The sequence below is a fragment of the Podarcis tiliguerta genome (assembly GCF_965153285.1).
Source record: "Podarcis tiliguerta genome assembly, chromosome: 5".
NCBI lineage: Eukaryota > Metazoa > Chordata > Lepidosauria > Squamata > Lacertidae > Podarcis > Podarcis tiliguerta.
The window spans coordinates 14,147,900-14,167,811 of NC_139538.1; the positions used below are offsets into that span (position 1 = coordinate 14,147,900).

General features: G+C 46.4%; 1 long non-coding RNA gene across 1 annotated transcript; it reads left to right on the plus strand.

The window, feature by feature from the left end:
• Positions 1 to 4,004: 4,004 nt before the first annotated feature.
• On the plus strand, positions 4,005 to 10,253 carry LOC310678552. The gene is made up of 2 exons (XR_014511844.1): positions 4,005 to 4,893; positions 7,638 to 10,253. It is a non-coding gene; the product is annotated as an uncharacterized lncRNA (long non-coding RNA).
• The last annotated feature ends 9,659 nt before the right edge of the window (positions 10,254 to 19,912 follow it).

Genomic DNA, 19,912 nt, shown 5'->3' on the forward strand with positions numbered 1-19,912 from the left:
GAAATAGTGCTTCAGGTTAAGAACTTTGCTTCAGGATAAGAACAGAAATTGTGCTCTGGTGGTGCAGCGGCAGCAGGAGGCCCCATTAGCTAAAGTGGTGCTTCAGGTTAAGAACAGTTTCAGGTTAAGTACAGACCTCCAGAAAGGAATTAAGTACTTAACCCGAAGTACCACTGTACACGGAAAAATACGGTAAGCTCACACTTGTCACCTGTGACCATTAGCCCTGCTGGCTGGGGCTGATGGGAGTTCAGCATCTGGAAGGCTACAGGTTTCCTGCTCCTTCCTGCCTTAGAGAGCAAACTAGTCAAGAAGCTAAACAAGAACTTTATTGTTTCCATCAAGAACTGAAGAGTAACAACACTATCCACGCAACACTCACTGCAGGTTTCTTAGAAAGGAACAAAAAGAACCTGCAGGATCAGGCCAATGGCCCAGGTAGTCCAGCATCCTGTGCTCACAGTGGCCAACTAGATGCCTGCGGGAAACCTGCAAGCAGGACTTGAGCACAACCACACTCTCCCATTCTGTGGTTTCCAGCAACTGATGTTCAGTTGTATTCGTCGCATGCATCGCTGTTTCCGTTTCGCTGCAGTTCAGCTTCTGCTGAAAACGACGTAATTCAACTTAAAGTCTGCTGTGGTGGAATTAGGTAAATTGCATTACATTATTCCACCCTGTTCATTTAATTTCAAAGGGTGTGTAATGCAAATGGTGGCGGGAGGACACACACAATCGCTAGCATATCATTTGTAGGCTAAAGGCAACGGATATCAGTTCCACACAGCAAGTTGTTGTTGTTTTTGCTCTGCCCCCCACAAAACACCGATAATTCAGCAGTTGTGTTTGTCATGTCAGATTGCACTCCCACAAGACAGCTTGCTGAATAGGGAAATCCTGTCTGGAACAAGATGAGGAAGGGAGGGCTCTGTTTGAGTTATCACATCCCAAAGCTTTGTTTGCGGATGCAGAAAGCTTATCACAAAGTTTAAAGTTTTAAAAAAGCACACAAGAGGGAAACAGCAAAAGAAATGAAAATAAATACAGTGCAACTTCAGCAACAGAAATGTTGGCATCTATTTCCAAACACGCCTCCAGGTTGTTGCTCAAATATTATGCTAGTTATAGATAAACTGGGCATATCTAGACAGGGAGTGCTATGTTAGTTCAAATGTGTTGATTAAATGTCTCATTCTACAAAGGCACCCATTTATTAATTTCAGTCACATCCACGCCATATATTGAAAGCACATTAAATATGTAAGGGATCATGGGCGTAGCCAGGATTTTTGGTAGGGGGGGCAGGCCTTTTGTTGGGGGGGGTGCAAAACCTCAGTTAGCTATGTATTTTTATTTATTTTTATTTATTTAGGGGGAGGCACCTGCCCCCCCTGCCCCCCCCAGCTACACTTATGTAAGGGATCCGTTCCCCTTGCTCTCTACTTTTTAACTGAAAAGAACTTCTAACTGCTTTCAAGGACTATCAAGTTTAGAGGACTCTCAGTGAATCTTGCCTTATAAGTTTGGGATTCAGGTCTCATCTTGGAAGTACAACAAGGGAAATAGCTACGCAAATTACCACTATGATTAGCACAACAGATCACCCTCTGATGAATCACGATGCCCAGGCATCGTGATGTATCAGCATATACAGTGGTACCTCAGGTTACATATGCTTCAGGTTACATACGCTTCAGGTTACAGACTCCGCTAACCCAGAAATAGTGCTTCAGGTTAAGAACTTTGCTTCAGGATGAGAACAGAAATCGGGCTCCGGTGGCGCGGTAGCAGCAGGAGGCCCCATTAGCTAAAGTGGTGCTTCAGGTTAAGAACAGTTGCAGGTTAAGTAAGGACCTCCGGAACGAATTAAGTACTTAACCTGAGGTACCACTGTACCAGTATTTAGCTGCTGAAGTATTGCCCAGCCCTAGCACTAAATCTCGGCTGCTGCTTCCCGCCTTATTACTACTACTACTGCTACTACTCATAACTACTTATTACTACTGCTACTAAAAAGGTAAAGGTACCCCTGCCCGTACGGGCCAGTCTTGACAGACTCTAGGGTTGTGTGCCCATCTCACTTAAGAGGCGGGGGCCAGCGCTGTCCGAAGACACTTCCGGGTCACGTGGCCAGCGTGACATCGCTGCTCTGGCGAGCCAGAGCCGCACACGGAAACGCCGTTTACCTTCCCGCTAGTAAGCGGTCCCTATTTATCTACTTGCACCCGAGAGTGCTTTCGAACTGCTAGGTTGGCAGGCGCTGGGACCGAACAACGGGAGCGCACCCCGCCGCGGGGATTCAAACCGCCGACCTTTTGATCGGCAAGCCACAGCGCCCACCCGCATCCCCACTACTGCTACTACCTCCTGGCAAATAGAATGTGAAGAAATGGAAGCAGTGAGAGATTTTACTTTCTTGGGCTCCATGATCACTGCAGATGGTGACAGCAGCCACGAAATTAAAAGACTCCTGCTTCTTGGGAGCAATGCAATGACAAACTTGTTCCTCACAACTACTAACAGCTGTGACAGGAGAGGAACTGCAGCCAGAACAACTGCAAAGCAGGCATAAATTTTGCCCTTCGCTGCTGCTGTCTGAGCAAGAGAGGAGAGTCACCTTTCTCACTGATTTACAACAGCTGGGCTTCACAGCGGACTTCTGGGCGGTGCGGGGAGGTTTTTAAAGAAACTGCCAAGGTGACGTGACTTTCGGGTTAGCAATGTCTGTGCTAGGAAGGGTCAGTGTCTGAGCTTTTATTTTCCCCTGCAGGTTAGTGGGAGTATAATTCTATTTGATTTGTGTCCCTGTGTTGCCAGTGTTGTTATCAATGCTTTTGCTTGTTAATGTTTAACCCGCTTCTGTTTTATAATGTGTTTATGTATATGTTCCTCAGTCTAAGTCCCTTGGGAGACCTTGTAGGTGACCAGCGACTAATAAGATTAATAAATAAATACTCTGGGTGGGTACACACATATTGTGCAACGTCTCCGCCATCCCCAGTTATCTCAAAGGTCCACACACGCAAGTCGCAGCAAGGAACTTAATCTCTGCTTTCCTTATCAGGCATGATGCCTGCAAGGTCTGTTTCTTTTAGATGGCAAGACCTCTCATCTGGGATAAGGCTATCAGCAGATCTCGTGCCGTCAAGGCACCAATACCTTCTTGTTTGCCACAAAGGGCATTTTCCTTCTTAGAGAATAAGGACCTGCAGCTTTGCACGTTACACAAATCCCTTTGCTTCCCCAGAAAAGCAGGCCTGGTCCAACCTTTTGAGGTCCTAGGAGCTGCCTTGTTAAAATGTTTCTGTACATCAGAGATGCTACTTTGCTGCCCGGTCAGGATTTCACAGCAAAGAAGAGATAGTCTCCTCTAACATAGTATGCAATGCATCAACTGAAGCACTGGTCTTCCAGTGAGCTGTGGCCTGATGATCCAAGGTGGGTTGTCACAGGACCATGGCCACCATTCAAATACAGGTCCTTCCTGCCACCAATCAGAAGCCGCGATTTGGTTTACAAACGTTTTGGAAGTCGAATGGACTTCTGGAACAGATTCCATTCGACTTCCAAGGTACGACTGCATAGGGTGAAAAAGTAAGAGATTTCCCTCACATTGCTACTGTTCTCTGGTTAGTTTTACAATCATTTTTTATTTTTTGGAGTCCCAGGGAACTCTGGGAATTGCGGCTCTGTGAGGGGAATAGTAACTCTCAGCAGCCTTAATGAACTACTATTCCCAATATGCGTGACTCTTAAAGTGGTATGATACTACTTTAAATAGTCCAGATATGGCCCTGAAGTTTGATAGCAGTTCTAATCACTTCCTGTGCTTTTTGTGTGAACTGAGGAAGCTGGAAGTGCTGAAACATTTTTTTAAAAAAAAAATCCTTTAGAAATGGTGTGGGAATCCTCTTTCCTAGGAAAATATTTGACCAATGGGGAAAGCCTATTGGGTGAGTTGAGCCAGAGCCAAAACTGAGCCTTTTTGTTGTACTGTTAAAGGGAGATGGGAAAGGTTTCTCTCAATATTTTATTCTGTTGCTCTCAAATATTATCTACACATAGTAAATTCCGGCACTCTGCTAGGATGGTTACACAAGCTCAAACCCAAAAATGCAGTTATTTGCAAAGTCTAAATCAGACAGGTCAGGAGGCCGTTTCCTGTCTAACCAGCTATCTGAAACTGCTGATGCTAGTTACAGGTCAGAAGGTCGTTTCCTGCCTAGCCAAAAACTGCTGTCAACTAAAAACCACTAGCAAGATGTTTCCTGCTTTGCTTCTGCTTTAAGTAATGCAAGAATAAGAAGAGATACGAAGGGAATGCTTAGCTAGCAAAAGAAGACACGTGTACAAGGAGGTGGGAGGGAGTGCTTGGCTTAGCAGAAAGACAGGAATGTTTAGCAAGCAATAAAATGTGTTAAGCAAGCAATATTTGCTAGCCGATTGGGGAAGTCTGGGGGTATAAGAAAGTCTGCTGAAGTGTCTTGCTTTACAGCCAGTGTATTTCTAGGAACTAACCAGCAGGCTGTCTCTGAGTACAGACCTTGACTCTGTGCTCAGATCTCAATAAACTCTTTTTCTCCAAAGAAGATTCTGCTTTCCTGGTACTTTTGTTCCCTCCGAGGTCCAGGGGATGGCGTGGCTAATGGATCCCTAGGTAAATAAGGCTTCATTTCTTTGGGGGCTCGTCCGGGATCAGCCCCCTCCCCAAATACGGACCGGAGGGCCAGGCTCAACCAAGGTGAACAGCTCCAATCGGCGTTCGCATTTCCGGTGCACACCCTGCCAGTTTGTAGGGGGAGATTGCCACACCGTCCTGGAGCGGAGACATCTAGTTGAGGGAGAACAAGAGGACAGAACGGCGCCGAGGGGACAGGTCCGCAGCGGAGAAAGGTAAGCCCGAGGGAAAGGGCTAGGGGCCCGAGGGAAAGGGCCAGAGGCCTGATCAGCCTCACCTGGTAGTTGGCAGTAGAGTGCCCGGCAGTAAGAATGCCACCAGGAAAGGAATTGGTAAAGGTTTGGGAAAGGGAATGGGGCAGAGGGAATTGAGTGTTTTGTTGACATGTTGTGTGTCAGATACTCCAGTGGATGAATTGTTGAATGAGGGCCAAGGCCTAGCGCTCCCCTTGGCCGAGCGATTGCAGGGTTGTGCGTTTTCTGCCAGGGCGACCTCGTGCAGACCACAATCTGTATCGTGTGAACTGTGAAAGAATTTACAGCCCAGTCAGGTGCGGAGTATCTGAAAAAAAAAAAAAAAAAAAAAAAAAAAAAAATAGGGTCTGGAGCAAGCCAATGTATTCCTCTGGAATGCTTTTTTAATAACTGGAAAACAGCCACGAAGAGTGATGATTCACATTGAAAAAACAGAGACTCAAAACTTTATGTGAGGTGGACTTGCCAACCCAGAGAACTGCGTGGCTTTGATTTGCAATTAATCAACCCCCTGTGGCAAATCAACCCCCTGTGGCAAAATATATTAAATGTCCACCCAGACCAGATCCCCTATATCTCTACATGGAAGACCAATGTAAAGAAAAGAATCTACCATGGCTAAAGTCTTGCTGTGACAGCAACACACAGAACAGGATTTGTACAGTGAAGCCTCTGGTGTTAGAAGACCCAGAAGATGAGGAGGGGGAGTGATTAAGCCACCACCTTACACTCCACCAACAGCCCCTCCAAACCCCCCCCCCCCCCAGGCCAAGATCAAGAAGCACAGGGAGGTGCTGGTGTAGGGGGGAGGAGGACCTGCGAAGGAGGATAGTGAGACGGAAGAAGAGGAAGATGAGGAAGATAACGAAGAGTTTAGGAAGACACTAGATGATATGAATCAAGGAAAGAAAATGTGGACAGAAAGACAGAAAAAGAGACTAAAGGAGTTTGTAAAGCCATTTGAGGAAGAAGTTGGATGTAAGCCCCTTGTTAGTTGAGGCAGCAGAATGCTGCACCCCTGAAAAGAGGAAGAGATGGCAACGTAAGTGGGGACAGGCGGCGAAGAGAGTTATGTCTCACAGATAGTATGAGAAAACCAGGAAGGATCAGGCAACTGGAGAAATGCCCCTTCAGAGGGTTTATGATCCACCAGCCCCTGTCCCAGCTGAACAAGCGAAGGCACCACAGACCTACTCGGTCCAGCATATACCCTTTTCAAGTGCAGATGTTTGTAATTGGAGAAATCAGAACCCCTCTTTTGAGGAGAATCCAGCAAAGATCGTAAAATTGTTTGAAGGGATTTTTTTTTAAACCTATAATCCCACTTATGATGATGAACAATATCTCCTGGACTCACTACTAATTACAGAAGCATTGCTTGGCCCCTGCATGAGTCAACTAGGGAATAGAGAAGGATCCTTTTATATGGGGCAGGGAACAGCAGCAGGCTTTTCAGGATCTCAAAGTGACAACAAGCCCCAGTGCTTGGCATCCAAACCCCAAGAAGCCTTTTACGCTGTTCATAGATGAAGACCAGGGGGTAGCCAAGGGAGTCTTATGCCAGAAACTGAAAAAATTGGCAGCAACCCGTCGCATACTTGTCAGAGAAGCTAACCCCAACAGAACAGAGATTGCCCCCCCCCTGTATGAAAGCGATTGTGGCAGTGGCCACCCTACTCACGAAGGCAGATAAAATTCACGTTTGGACAGGACACCACCTGTGTGACTCCACATGCAGTCCCAGCCTTACTTGACATGAAAGGCACCTATTTCCTATCACAAGCGAAAATGAGGAAGTGCCAGATGCTGTTATTACATTCACGCCTGAAGTTTCAGGTTACCACAGCCCTTAACCTAGCTACCTTATTACAGGTAGGAGAAGGTGAACAAGGGAGCTGCCCACTCAGTCTTACCTGTGCCTGTAACAAAACCCACAAACCAAGTGGTTAATATAATTGGGGCCACAGGTAAATCACAAAAGGCCCCGTTTTTTTGCAGTCTGTTACCTGCTGCCTAGGTGGCCAAGTAGTCCAGCACAATTTTTTGTATATACCAGAGTGTCCCATTCCTTTATTGGGCCAAGACTTGTTAACAAAATTACAAGCCCAGATTTCCTTCCAACCAATGGGGGAAGTAATGATGACAACTGGACCAGCAGGAGAGTTTTCTTTAGAAATGCCCCTGAGAGACCATTGGTGCTTGATGATGGTAAAAGAAGAGGAGGGAATCCTCCCTGTTAGCCTGCCTCATGATATTGACCCTGGACTATGGGCGAAAGATAAAAACCAATACCCCATCCCACGACAGGCAGCTGAAGGAGTGTGGGTGCATTTGAAGCGATTGCTTCAACATGGAATCTTGAAACAATGCCAATCACAGTGAAACACCCCACTGTTGCCAGTGAAGAAGGAAGATGGTGGGTACCGCATATAGGCCCCAAAGTTCTGGAAAAGAGGAAAGGATGAACAGGACTTTGAAAAAAACCATTGACCCAAGAAACAGGGTCTAATTGGGTGTCCATGTTGCCCTTGGCTTTGCTTAGAGTCTGTAGCCTCCCATTGAAACGTATTCACTTGTCACCCTTTTGAAGTGATGTTTGGGAGACCGGTTCCTTATGTGTGCATGCTTTCACCTATCCCTGCTCAAGATGTGGAATTGAACAATTATGTACAGTCTCTCTCTCGAGATTTTCTCTCTCAACCCAGGCCCGAACTTCTTGCATGACCAGTTTGAGCCAGGTGACGAGGTGTGGATGAGACTGGTCCCAGGCACCACTGCCGCCGTGCTGGAAGGGCCCATCTGCTCTCCACACCCACTGCTGTGAAGGTTGCCGGCACCACCCCTTGGGTCCACCACATAAGAAAGCTGCTTCAGATTGGACTGTGTCTCAGCATCCTGAAGATCCCCTCCAGTGACGACCGCCTTGCTGATATCTCTACGCACGGTGAAGAATTGGATGGGAGGGGCGCCCGCAGGCAGCGCCCCCAACGTAGACATTTGTTCTCCAGCCAATTTAGAGGCACCACCGGGACTTTTGATATTGGTACCAGAACTCACTCCAGACGATGTGGAACCACGTTACACCCTTGATGAACAGCAGTGGACCAGCCAAGAAGGAGCAACGCTCCAGGAAGGACCGGACAGCCGTGTTTTTGTGCCCCAACATCTGGCCAGCACAATTGTAAAGAATTACCACGAGTCCACCCATTTGGGAGGCCCAGCTGCTAAGGCGCACCTTGGGAGAATATTCTACCTCAACTAACTGCTGCTATAACTAACTGCTGCTATATCCCAAAATGTGCCCTGTGCGCCAACCAAGAGACTGAGAACTATCACCCTTTGAACTTCTATATGGCAGGCCAACCCCTTTCGTCCGAGGCATCCCCGCCGGTTTGGGCAGATGGGAGATCACATCACCCAAGAACAAGTGCAATCCCTGTGTTTGTTGTGTGTGTTTGCTTTCTTTCCAGGTAGTCCCTCAAGCGTACACCTGCAGTCCCGTGGCAGTCTCGCTGAGCCGGTTCACCAGTCCCTCTGAGTGACAGCGTCTGGCGACCCCCTCATCCCTAACTGCAGTGAAAGTAGTCGAGGTGATCCCCTGGGTACATCACACGCATCTGAAGAAGGGTGTCTGGACTTGCAAAAGAAATCCCGCTGACCCTCTGAAGTTGATCATCACCTTGTGTCTGACGCTACCAGGAAAAAGCGTTAGGCCACGGGCAACGAGATCCTGCGACTAATCATCACAAGGACAGTTACAAAGACTTTCTCTTTTCTCTCTTATTTTCTTTATTGACTTGCTCTATGTCTTATTGCCCTGACCCTACCGAACCATACCAACCCTATTGGCCTGCTGGCCTCTGCTACGACTGGTTCGTCTTGCCGGTGGTAAGAGATGGCGTGCTCCTTGGCTATTGGAAACTGGGGTTTGATGAGATTACCGTATTGAGACACCCCACTGCCCCGTTGTGGCTCCTCTCCCACACCACTGACCAGCATGCGTGGACAGTGCTCTTACGGGAAGCTGTAGAGACGATCGAAATCTATCTAGTTCTGTACCGCTCTTGCTGTTGTGGGAGGGTAGTCAACTGTTATCTGGAAGGTAGAGCACTGTACCAACCTCATTTGATAGACCAGGTCCTACTCTTAACCCAGGTGATAGATGGGAGCCTGAGCCAGGTGTGCATTGAAATTACTAAACAAGTGCCAGTAAGAATTGCCACCCCAGGATTTCAGCTTCCATATGCTCTGGTCACTAGGGAGGCAGCACGAGAGTTCAATCCACCCAACAGGGCTAATAGAAAAATTGACCCACATAGTGGGAGCATCAGCTCACCGGTGGGCTCTCATCCTTGAGGCTCAACAGGTAGTCGGGCACAAATATCAGTGGGCTCTTCAACAATGAGCACACCCCCTGAATATTGGTGGGAGGAACCATGGAGATATTGGGTTTGGTGGGTAGGAGTGATATGTACCGCCCTTGTCATATGGATGCTCTCGTATTTCTGTTGGCATGAACGGTATCGTATTTGTGGGGAGAATAGGCCCAATAATGCTTCTATTGCTTTTCTGCTTCTGTATACCCTGCTTAATGCAATGCCTGCAACATATGATGAAAAAGATGATGTCTCGCATGATGGGACCTCGCGTGATTGCTGTAATGAGAGAATATAGACCCCTACCCCAGAACGAATCTAAGTAATAGATTGTTCAAAAGAAGAGGACGGAGTAAAGGGAGATGGGAAAGGTTTCTCTCAATATTTTATTCTGTTGCTCTCAAATATTATCTACACATAGTAAATTCCGGCACTCTGCTAGGATGGTTACACAAGCTCAAACCCAAAAATGCAGTTATTTGCAAAGTCTAAATCAGACAGGTCAGGAGGCCGTTTCCTGTCTAACCAGCTATCTGAAACTGCTGATGCTAGTTACAGGTCAGAAGGTCGTTTCCTGCCTAGCCAAAAACTGCTGTCAACTAAAAACCACTAGCAAGATGTTTCCTGCTTTGCTTCTGCTTTAAGTAATGCAAGAATAAGAAGAGATACGAAGGGAATGCTTAGCTAGCAAAAGAAGACACGTGTACAAGGAGGTGGGAGGGAGTGCTTGGCTTAGCAGAAAGACAGGAATGTTTAGCAAGCAATAAAATGTGTTAAGCAAGCAATATTTGCTAGCCGATTGGGGAAGTCTGGGGGTATAAGAAAGTCTGCTGAAGTGTCTTGCTTTACAGCCAGTGTATTTCTAGGAACTAACCAGCAGGCTGTCTCTGAGTACAGACCTTGACTCTGTGCTCAGATCTCAATAAACTCTTTTTCTCCAAAGAAGATTCTGCTTTCCTGGTACTTTTGTTCCCTCCGAGGTCCAGGGGATGGCGTGGCTAATGGATCCCTAGGTAAATAAGGCTTCACTGTATGATTTTATAATTCTCATTCTTTCTCCATGTCCCCGTTTCTGCAGACTGCATGAAATTAGGTCGAGGGCACATGTGGTATGCATACCATAGCAATGGCCTACATTCTAATGTTCAGAATTAGGCCATTCTAAAGTTCAGAATTAGGCCATTCATTGCTGTGGCATGCATACCTCTCTGCTCAGCTTAGCAGAGGTTCTTGAGGCAAGTAGCAAAAGCGCCTTGGGATTTTTTAAGGTTAAGAGGCGTGAAGTAAAATTATTCCACCAAGATACACAAATGAATCACTCGGTTAGGCCCAGGTGACTTGCAAAAGCATGTCCAAGATGTGAAAATGAGCAGCGGAGACAGGGGACTTTGAAAGACATTGTATATACAGTACTGTATTGAGAATTGGGAGTAGGGGGGGGAACGAAAGAAAGGCCTCAGGAAGAGAGCTCTGACCTCAGGCCTAGATTCTAAAACAACTCCATATATACCTTGGGTTGAAGAGCAGAGCAGCTGGATTCAGTTCAGAGGTTAAGATGTACACAGTGTTTGCAACTGCCTGAAATAGTGTGCTGCATACAAACAACGGAAAGTTCTACTTCGCATGCTTTTATTTATTTATTGAACAAAATTTGACATACGGCTGGGCTGTGGAGAAAATCTGCGGCAACTCTGCTCTTCACTCTTTTGGGATGATATAAGTAAAAAAACTGCTCCTTTTCCCTTCTGGGGTACCCAAGAGCCCATATAGAGTTCTTTTGTAGGTTCTCTATCAGTAGGAGAAAATAACAGAGACCAACCAGAGAATATTGAGAAGCAAAGCAGCTAGTAAGCCTGATCTTTATTAACTGTTGCAACAGGGTGCTCCCCCACACGCAGGAGAAGGAGGAGAACCCAGAACAAAGGTGTGCTCGCCCTGAAATAGACATTTTAAATTGCCCGCCCTGGAGTCCAAGACCACTCCCAGAAACATCATAAATACATCACAGAAGAGGTGTAGCTCAAGACCACCCCCCAGATACATCATACCTACATCACAGAAAAGGCGGTCTACAACAGAAATCTGAGTGCGTTGTTTTTATCCTGTCTGCCAGGTTACCCGTTAACGGTCGCTCGACTGGATTACCTGTGGAGCCTGGACATTCTTTTGTAATGATAATACAGTGGTGCCTCGCAAGACGAAAAGAATCCGTTCCGCGAGTCTTTTCGTCTTGCGGTTTTTTCGTCTTGCAAAGCAAGCCCATTGACGGAGTAGCGCTATTAGCGCTATTGGCGAAAAAAGGGCTAAAAACGGCTTTTTAACACTTGGGAGATTAGCGGTTTTGCTGCTAAAATGCTTTTAGCAGCTTAGCGATTCAAAATAAGGGGTTTTGGAGCGAAAAAAAATTCAATTTTTTTCGTCATTTTTCGTCTTGCGAAGCAAGCCCATAGGGAAATTCGTCTTGCAAAGCGCCTCTGCAGACGGAAAACCCTTTCGTCTTGCGGGTTTTCCGTTTTGCGAAGCATTCGTCTTGCGGGGCACCACTGTACTTAATTCCTGAGCCAGGTCACAGGCTCACCCTATTCACACCTTAAATGTGGCAGGATTTGTGAGGACAGAGACAATGGGGAGGTTTCTGCATTTCCTCCGACCTCGTAGAGAAATATTTGAGGTGACTGAAAGAGTCAAAATGGCTTTAGGACTTTTCCTGTGGGTTTTGGACATGTGGTTTATATATATATGTGTTTGCTTAGTACATTTATGAACATTATGTATATGTATATGTATATGTATATGTATATGACCTGGCAGTGGAAGACAGGAGTGCCTGGCGTGCTCTGGTCCATGGGGTCACGAAGAGTCGGACACGACTGAACGACTAAACAACAACAACATGACCTAAAAATTCTTATAACAGGGAAGTTAGTTCCCAACTTGGCTGAAGGTGGTTACATAGGGTTGCCATATATTGAAGAGCAAAAATAGAGGGCAGCCCAAGCAGCTGCCAGCCTGAGCTGGGAAAAAGAGGTGTGCCTCTTTCTCTGGCTCGGGCTGGCAGAAGCCACGGTGTGAAGAGCAGCCAGAGCCCCTCCCCCCTAAAAAAACCTGGACATTTCCTTTAAAATGTAAAAAATCTGCCTGGATGGGCGTGTTGGCTGGATATGTCTGGGTTTCCCCAGACGTATGACAACCCTGTTGTTGTGTTCAGGGCCGGATTTAGGTTTGATGAGGCCCCAAGCTACTGAAGGTAATGGGGCCCTTTATATGTCCAGCTGTCCTTTGTCAACAACAAATTGCTGCTGTTTTTTGTGTTGAATATATGTTATATGGTAATTTATGGACCTAGTAGGTCCATACGCAACACAAAACACTGTTGCTGTATGTAGGTTTTATTTTATTTGTTTTTTTATCTTATATTTTGGAAAAGTACATCCAGTTATTATCCCTTTGCATTTTTTAGGGGCCCTCAAGAGAGTGGGGCCCTAAGCTATAGCTTGTTTAGCTTATACGTAAATCTGGCACTGGTTGTGTTGCATCTGTGCCTGCTAATGAACCTGGCTGGCTGCCCAGCTGGCAAGAGAGGAAGTGAGTAATGGGAACGCCAGACAGGCAGAAAGACTCACTCAGCCAACCCACAATGGGGAGGGAGAGCCCCTTAAGTGGCCCCACCAAGCCATTTCCATTGGTTCCAGTTTGCCATTGTGGATGTTTCAAGCTTCGAGGAGCCATTGAGCATGCAAGTGGCGACATGCGCCAGCCACTGAGAGCCAAGTGAGAAGACTCTTCTGCGTGGCTCACATGCTCTTCTTTCATTGGTTCTCGGGAGGCTGACATGGGGACTTGGGGCGGGGCAGGAGGAAAGGTGAGCCATTGACGACTCCCTACAATCTGGGAGGACTATACCATCCACATAGCTCAGGGCAGGATGCTGCTTCTTGCTCCACAAACCTGCCACACATTTTGTCCTCCCCTCTGCCAAATCTGGCACTGTACTTAAGGTGTAAATAGTACTTTCCTTGAATAACCAAAGTACTTTACACCCGTTCGAACTGGAGTCCTTTCCAAAGCTTTGCTAAAATAAGTCAGTGTGATTATCTTCGCAACTACAGTGGTACCTTGGGTTACATACACTTCAGGTTACAGACGCTTCAGGTTTCAGACGCTTCAGGTTACAGACGCTTCAGGTTACAGACTCCACTAGCCCAGAAATAGTACCTCGGGTTAAGAACTTTGCTTCAGGATGAGAACAGAAATCGTGCTCCAGCGGCGTGGCGGCAGCGGGAGGCCCCATTAGCTAAAGTGGTGCTTCAGGTTAAGAACAGTTTCAGGTTAAGAACAGACCTCCAGAACGAATTAAGTACTTAACCTGAGGTACCACTGTAGTACTTTATGCAAAATGGAGCACTCTCTGTTTCAGGATGCCAGCCATTCTATTTCTTTTCTCCTCCAGAGTACAGTCATACCTCGGGATAAATACGCTTCAGGTTGAGCGCTTTCGGGTTGCGCTCCTCAGCGACCCAGAAGTAACGGAGCATGTTTCGCCGCTCGCACATGCACAATGGTCAAAATGACATCATGCGCGGAAGCGGCAAAACGCGACCCGCGCACGCGCAGACACGCTATCACGTCTTACGTTCTATTTGGGATGCGAACTGGGCTCCGGAACGGATCCCGTTCGCATCCAGAGGTACCACTGTACTGGGCATGCTCAGTTCTCATTGGGCTGTTTTGGGTCACGTCCCCCATTCTAAGGTTCTTGGGCCCCCTCTTGAGATTCTTCGTGCTTCTATAAACCTGGGGGTTCCCCTGATTTTTCTGAAACCTCCATCCTGAGCTGTTTGGGCTAGATCTGCAAGCATGAAAAGGCTTGCCTTGTCAGGAGACAGCAGACTCAGAAAGAGAGTGGAGCTGATTGCAGTTGTGAGGTTTTATTTAAGTACTTCCTGATAGTCCACTCACTCACTTAATCAGCATTCTCAGCTAACTGAAAAAGCAGAAGGAAACCTGATGTTTGACCATTCATATAACTACAACATGAGAGCCCCTCCAGTAATAGATAGAAATTAGGTACACACTACAAACGCTGTGAAACATCTTTCACGAGCAAGAACAGCAACAGAGACTTTCAAATCAGATTTCACTGAATGGTGCAATCCAGGGATTGGACTACATCTTCCTGAAAAACCTGACTGAAGAGTCACATTTTCTTCAAAGGATCCCGCTTTCCAAACCATCTGCACAGATCTTACAAACAGATTTATGCAAGGGTGGTACATATAGAGGTTTGAACAACAGTGTTGCAGGCCACCCCAATCTCAGAGAGGTGCAAAGTTCCCGTCGCTTTCCTAGGGTTTGTGTTTCCTCAGAATGAGTGACAGCGGAGACTGTGGTGTCTTTATGATATATGGTTTATTTACACATATATACAACCTGAGCCTACGATGGAGGGTTTCACAGCCTTAATACCCCAAGGCATAGCTCTGTCTCACAGCTGCCCAGTCTGCTTCTTGCTTCTAGCTCTCTCTCACACAACTCTGGTCTTTGTCTTCTTAATTACCAGCTAGTTGAAGGAGGGAGGCTGACGTTCTTGTCCTCTGGCACAGGGCCACTTCCTTTGTTACCTTAATGGCCCATACTTAGACGTCCATTAACAAGCAACTTTTCCAGCTATTACAGCAGTTTGAATCCTTGCTTAGATTTTGCACCCATGCTGGATCCAGGAATTAGAAGGGTCTCAGGCATGTGGCCTACCCTCACCCCCCAAAAAACAATGTCAAAACAATATGAATGTAATGACAGTTACACTATCCTGCCCTAAAGTAACTGGTTTATGTTGTTGTAACAGGCAAAGGAATATAAGCAGGAACAGTGCCTCAAATGCAAATAATTATCTGGAACCTGGAATTTTTGTGGTGAGGCATACACTGGGGATTAGGCAAATCCAGGGAGGATTATGGGTATTAATGGCTACAAGTCAATGCATGTATATTAACTCCAGCAGCATTATGCCTCTGAATACTAGGTGCTGGGGAGAACAGCAAAGCTGGGAAACTGCCCTCACATCCTTGTGGGCTTCCCATATCCATTTGGTTGGCCACTCTGAGAACAAAGATGCTATGATACCGCTTTAAACAAGCGTGGCTTCCCCCCAAAGAACTCTGGGAGCTGTAGTTTGTTAAGGATGCTGAGAGCTGCTAGGAGACCCCTATTTCGCATGCAGAGCTTCCGTTTCCAGAGTGGTTTTCCCTTTTCGAAGGGGACTCTGAAAATTATAGCTCTGGGCACCTCTCAGCACCTTTATTAAACTACAGCTCCCAGAATTCCACGGGGAAGCCGTGAGTATTTGGTCTGAACCAATTGGCCTCTTCTGATACCCTCAAGCGATCTGTGATTGGATTTCCTGTGTCACGTGGGTTACTTATGGTGTGGCTGCTGTTAAGCTTCCTCCCTTGAACTCTTCTAGCTCAGTTGATTAAAGTGCAGTGGCTGGTAACACCAAGGTTGCAGGTTCGATCCCCGTACGGGACAACTGCGTACTCCTCAGGGTCCCTTCCAACTCCAGAATTCTGTTATTCTAAGACAAGACGTTAATCTTTGGGGTTGCCTACCTCCTAACACTTTTGGACCTGACACACCGCCTTGGAGCTTTCTGGAAGCTGCCTTACACCAAGTCTGTCCATTAGGTCCATCTAAGGCAGTATTGTCTACACTGACTGGCAGCTGCTCTCCAGCTGTTTAAGGCCAGGGGCATCCCAGTCCTACTTGGAGATACCAGAAATTGAAACTGAAATTTTCAGCCTTCAAAACAGATGCCATATCGCTAAGCTGCAGCTTTCCCCCAAGAAAACAAAGTTTGCACATTGGTTTTCTTTCTTTCATCTTGTTTACCTAGGTTCCTCAATACTGTTTGCTGGAAAGGTTAGGATAAGCAATAGAGAAGTTGAAATAGGAGAGATAGCTGCAGGATTAAAGCAGATTCACGTAGGTGGGTGGGTGTATACACACACACACACACACACACACACAAACACACCCTGTTCAAAATGCCAGAGGGGTTTGGATTTTGTTTTACTTCGAAATATTAAATCTGGAGTGATCATCTTTGCAAAGCCATGTTTTAAAGTAATAGGTGAAGACAAATGTCAGTAAATGGGGCTAGCTCAAAGGCACATGTGTTCTTATTAAGCTGTTTTGGTGTTTGTAGGTTTTTTCCTGGTTTGAACAGAGTCCAAGGACTTGATGGGCTTCTTATTGTAGCTAGCAACGGGGAAAGGTAGCTCTTTCTTTCAATAAAGGTTGCCAGTGTCAGACCCTGGGAGAGCTACTGTACCTTTTACCCCCCCCCCCCACGCAACCCCACGACGGCAGGTGCTGTATAGAAATGTCACAGCCGCGCTGGCAAGAGGGGGACTTTCCCACACAACTCTATTTTTACCAGTTCTCAGAAATAGACCGTGCTTCCTCTTCTGCAGAATGAGTGGACAGCGAAGGCTCTTAATCTAGTATATGAGGAAGTACAAGAAGATACCTTCAGCGTAGTAAGGAGGAGGACAAGGAAGCAGTGTTTCAGCTCTGTTTGCAAACAGTGTTAAAGCCACACCATTGGACCATTTCAGCTGAGAAATTATATGTTTTATGAGTCTGCAGTGTGAAACCACCAACCAAGCAATTCAGTGCTGTCACCTGAAGGGGAACCCTTTTTCCTAATGTCCGAATCATAGAATCATAGAATAGAATCATAGAATCATAGAGTTGGAAGAGACCACAAGGGCCATCGAGTCCAACCCCCTGCCAAGCAGGAAACACCATCAGAGCACTCCTGACATATGGTTGTCAAGCCTCTGCTTAAAGACCTCCAAAGAAGGAGACTCCACCACACTCCTTGGCAGCAAATTCCACTGTCGAACAGCTCTTACTGTCAGGAAGTTCTTCCTAATGTTTAGGTGGAATCTACTTTCTTGTAGTTTGGATCCATTGCTCCGTGTCCGCTTCTCTGGAGCAGTAGAAAACAACCTTTCGCCCTCCTCTATGTGACATCCTTTTATATATTTGAACATGGCTATCATATCACCCCTTAACATCTTACTAATGCCAGGATGCCTTTGTTTTCATCAACATCTGTTTTTTGTTTTTGTGAATGAATGACCACAAAAGAGTTACATAAGAATCGCCTGTTTGTTCTTCTCTTGCCCTAAAAAGGTTGAAAAGTCTTGGGGCACCTTAAAGGACTCCTTGTAGGGGGAGGGCAACCAACAATAGCTGTGTTGGTGCATAAGAAAAGACCAAACTCTAAAGCCCACAGACTGGGTATTGTAATTGTTATGTATTGAAGTTCTCACCCTGGCCACCAGGAGTATTGTGCATGTAGTTTTCACTCAGGTCCACGTCAGTTATTTTAGGTGGGAAACCCTGGGTTGTTGTTGCTACAATGTTGACAGCTGGCTGCCTATAAAAGCAGGCCGGCTGAGCTGTTTGCTGTTCAGTTCTGTGACAGCTTACAAATAAAGAGCTGCTTTGGAAGAATTGCTGTGTCGTCTGCTATGTCTACCCACTATTCAACAGTAGTAATAATAATAATAAAAATTAATACAAACCCAAATGTCCTCCAGAGTGGGAAACTGTCATATTGCATAAGCTTTTGTGAAAGGGCACTGAAGCTCATAACCAAACGAAATATTATTGCAGGTGTTTTGATTTTACGAGGTGCACAACAGCTACCTCTCTATTGCCACCCAATATCATGGGCGTTGGGGTCTTATTTCAGGGTGTTGGGGTGGAGACTTCAGTTCCAAAGAGCATGAAATGTTATCATAGAATTACAGAACTGTAGAGTTGGAAAGGACTCTCAGGATCATCTAGTCCAACCCCCTGCATGCAGGAATATGCAGCTGCCCCATACAGGGATTGAACCTGCAGCCTTGGCGTTATCAGCACCACACTCTAATCAAGTTGTGCAAGTTGTTCAAAGGAGGGGTGCTGGTGATAGTGAAAAAGGCCCTGGGTTTCTGTTCTGACTCAACATCTTCGTTTCACATTTGTTTCCAGTTATCTTGGGCACACAAAAAGTTTCATTTTTCCAGAAATAGGCTGGGGATTCATAAAGTGGTTGGATTAAAAAAAAACACCACACGGAGATGCAAAAGATTTGGATTAGCATAAAAGGAGGAAATGATTAAGCATAGGTAGGTCCAGGAGATTCTTTGGAATCTTGTTTCTGTGTTGTGTGTTGGATATATGATTGTAAAACTTTGATCTGAAAACCAAATAAACAGAGAGAGAGAGAGAGAGTTTTCAGATATAAGTTATACAATATATATACCATTATCCTCTGCAGAACTAGAAAGTGATGTGGGAACCCCCCCCCCCCATCATTATAACAAGAACATTCTTCCGCATGGGCAGAGCCAGGATTTTGGGGGGGGCAGGCCTTTTGGGGGGTGGGGCAGAACCTCAGTTAGCTATGTGTTTTTATTGATTTTTATTGATCAGTGGACAGCTGCCCCTCATGCTTTGAGCTGTCCAATAGCCACTTTCTTGCTGGATGCTGTAGAAAACCGCTGGCTGTTGGGAGACAGGACAAACTAAACCAGGCCAGGGATGTATTTCGGCAGCTGGGATTTTGGGGCATGTGCTGGGCCTCAGCAGGGTGCAGTGCTCACGTCGGCAATGGGTGGGTGGACCTGGGAACCACCTGTCTGATCCAGCAGGGCTCTTCTTACTCAGAGGGTTACTGTGAGGATAAAATGGGATCGTAACCCCTGCTCCTCCCTCCTTGAAGGAAGCAGGGGCAGACCTACTATGAAACGAATGTCTCCTGCCAACCTAGCAGCTCAAAAGCACCCCGGTGCGAGTCGATAAATAGGTACCGCTTCAGCAGGAAGGTAAACGGAGTTTCCGTGCGCTTTGGCTTCCGTCACGGTGTTCTGTTGTGGCAGAAGCAGTTTAGTCATGCTGGTCATATGACCCGGAAAGCTGTCTGTGGACAAACGCTGGATCCCTCAGCCTGAAAGCAAGATGAGCACCGCAAACCCATAGTCGCCTTTGACTGGACTTCACTGTCCAGGGGTCCTTTACCCAAACTAATGAAGCATAAGTTTCAGTGTTCCTAATCCCAGAGGTCACTGCAGTCACGAAATTAAAACACGCCTGCTTCTTGGGAGAAAAGCATTGACAAACCTGGACAGCATCATAAAAAGCAGAGACATCGCTTTGCCGACAAAGGTCCGTATAGTTTTCCCAGGTGATGTATGGAAGTGAGAGCTGGACCATAAAGAAGGCTGATTGCCGAAGAATTGATGCTTTTGAATTATGGTGCTGGAGGAGACTCTTGAGAGTCCCATGGACTGCAAGAAGATCAAACCTATCCATTCTTAAGGAAATCAGCCCTGAGTGAGCTCACTGGAAGGACAGATCCTGAAGCTGAGGCTCCAATACTTTGGCCACCTCATGAGAAGAGAAGACTCCCTGGGAAAGACCCTGATGTTGGGAAAGATGGAGGGCACAAGGAGAAGGGGATGACAGAAGACGAGATGGTTGGACAGTGTTCTTGAAGCTACCAGCATGAGTTTGAGGGAGGCAGTGGAAGACAGGAGTGCCTGGCATGC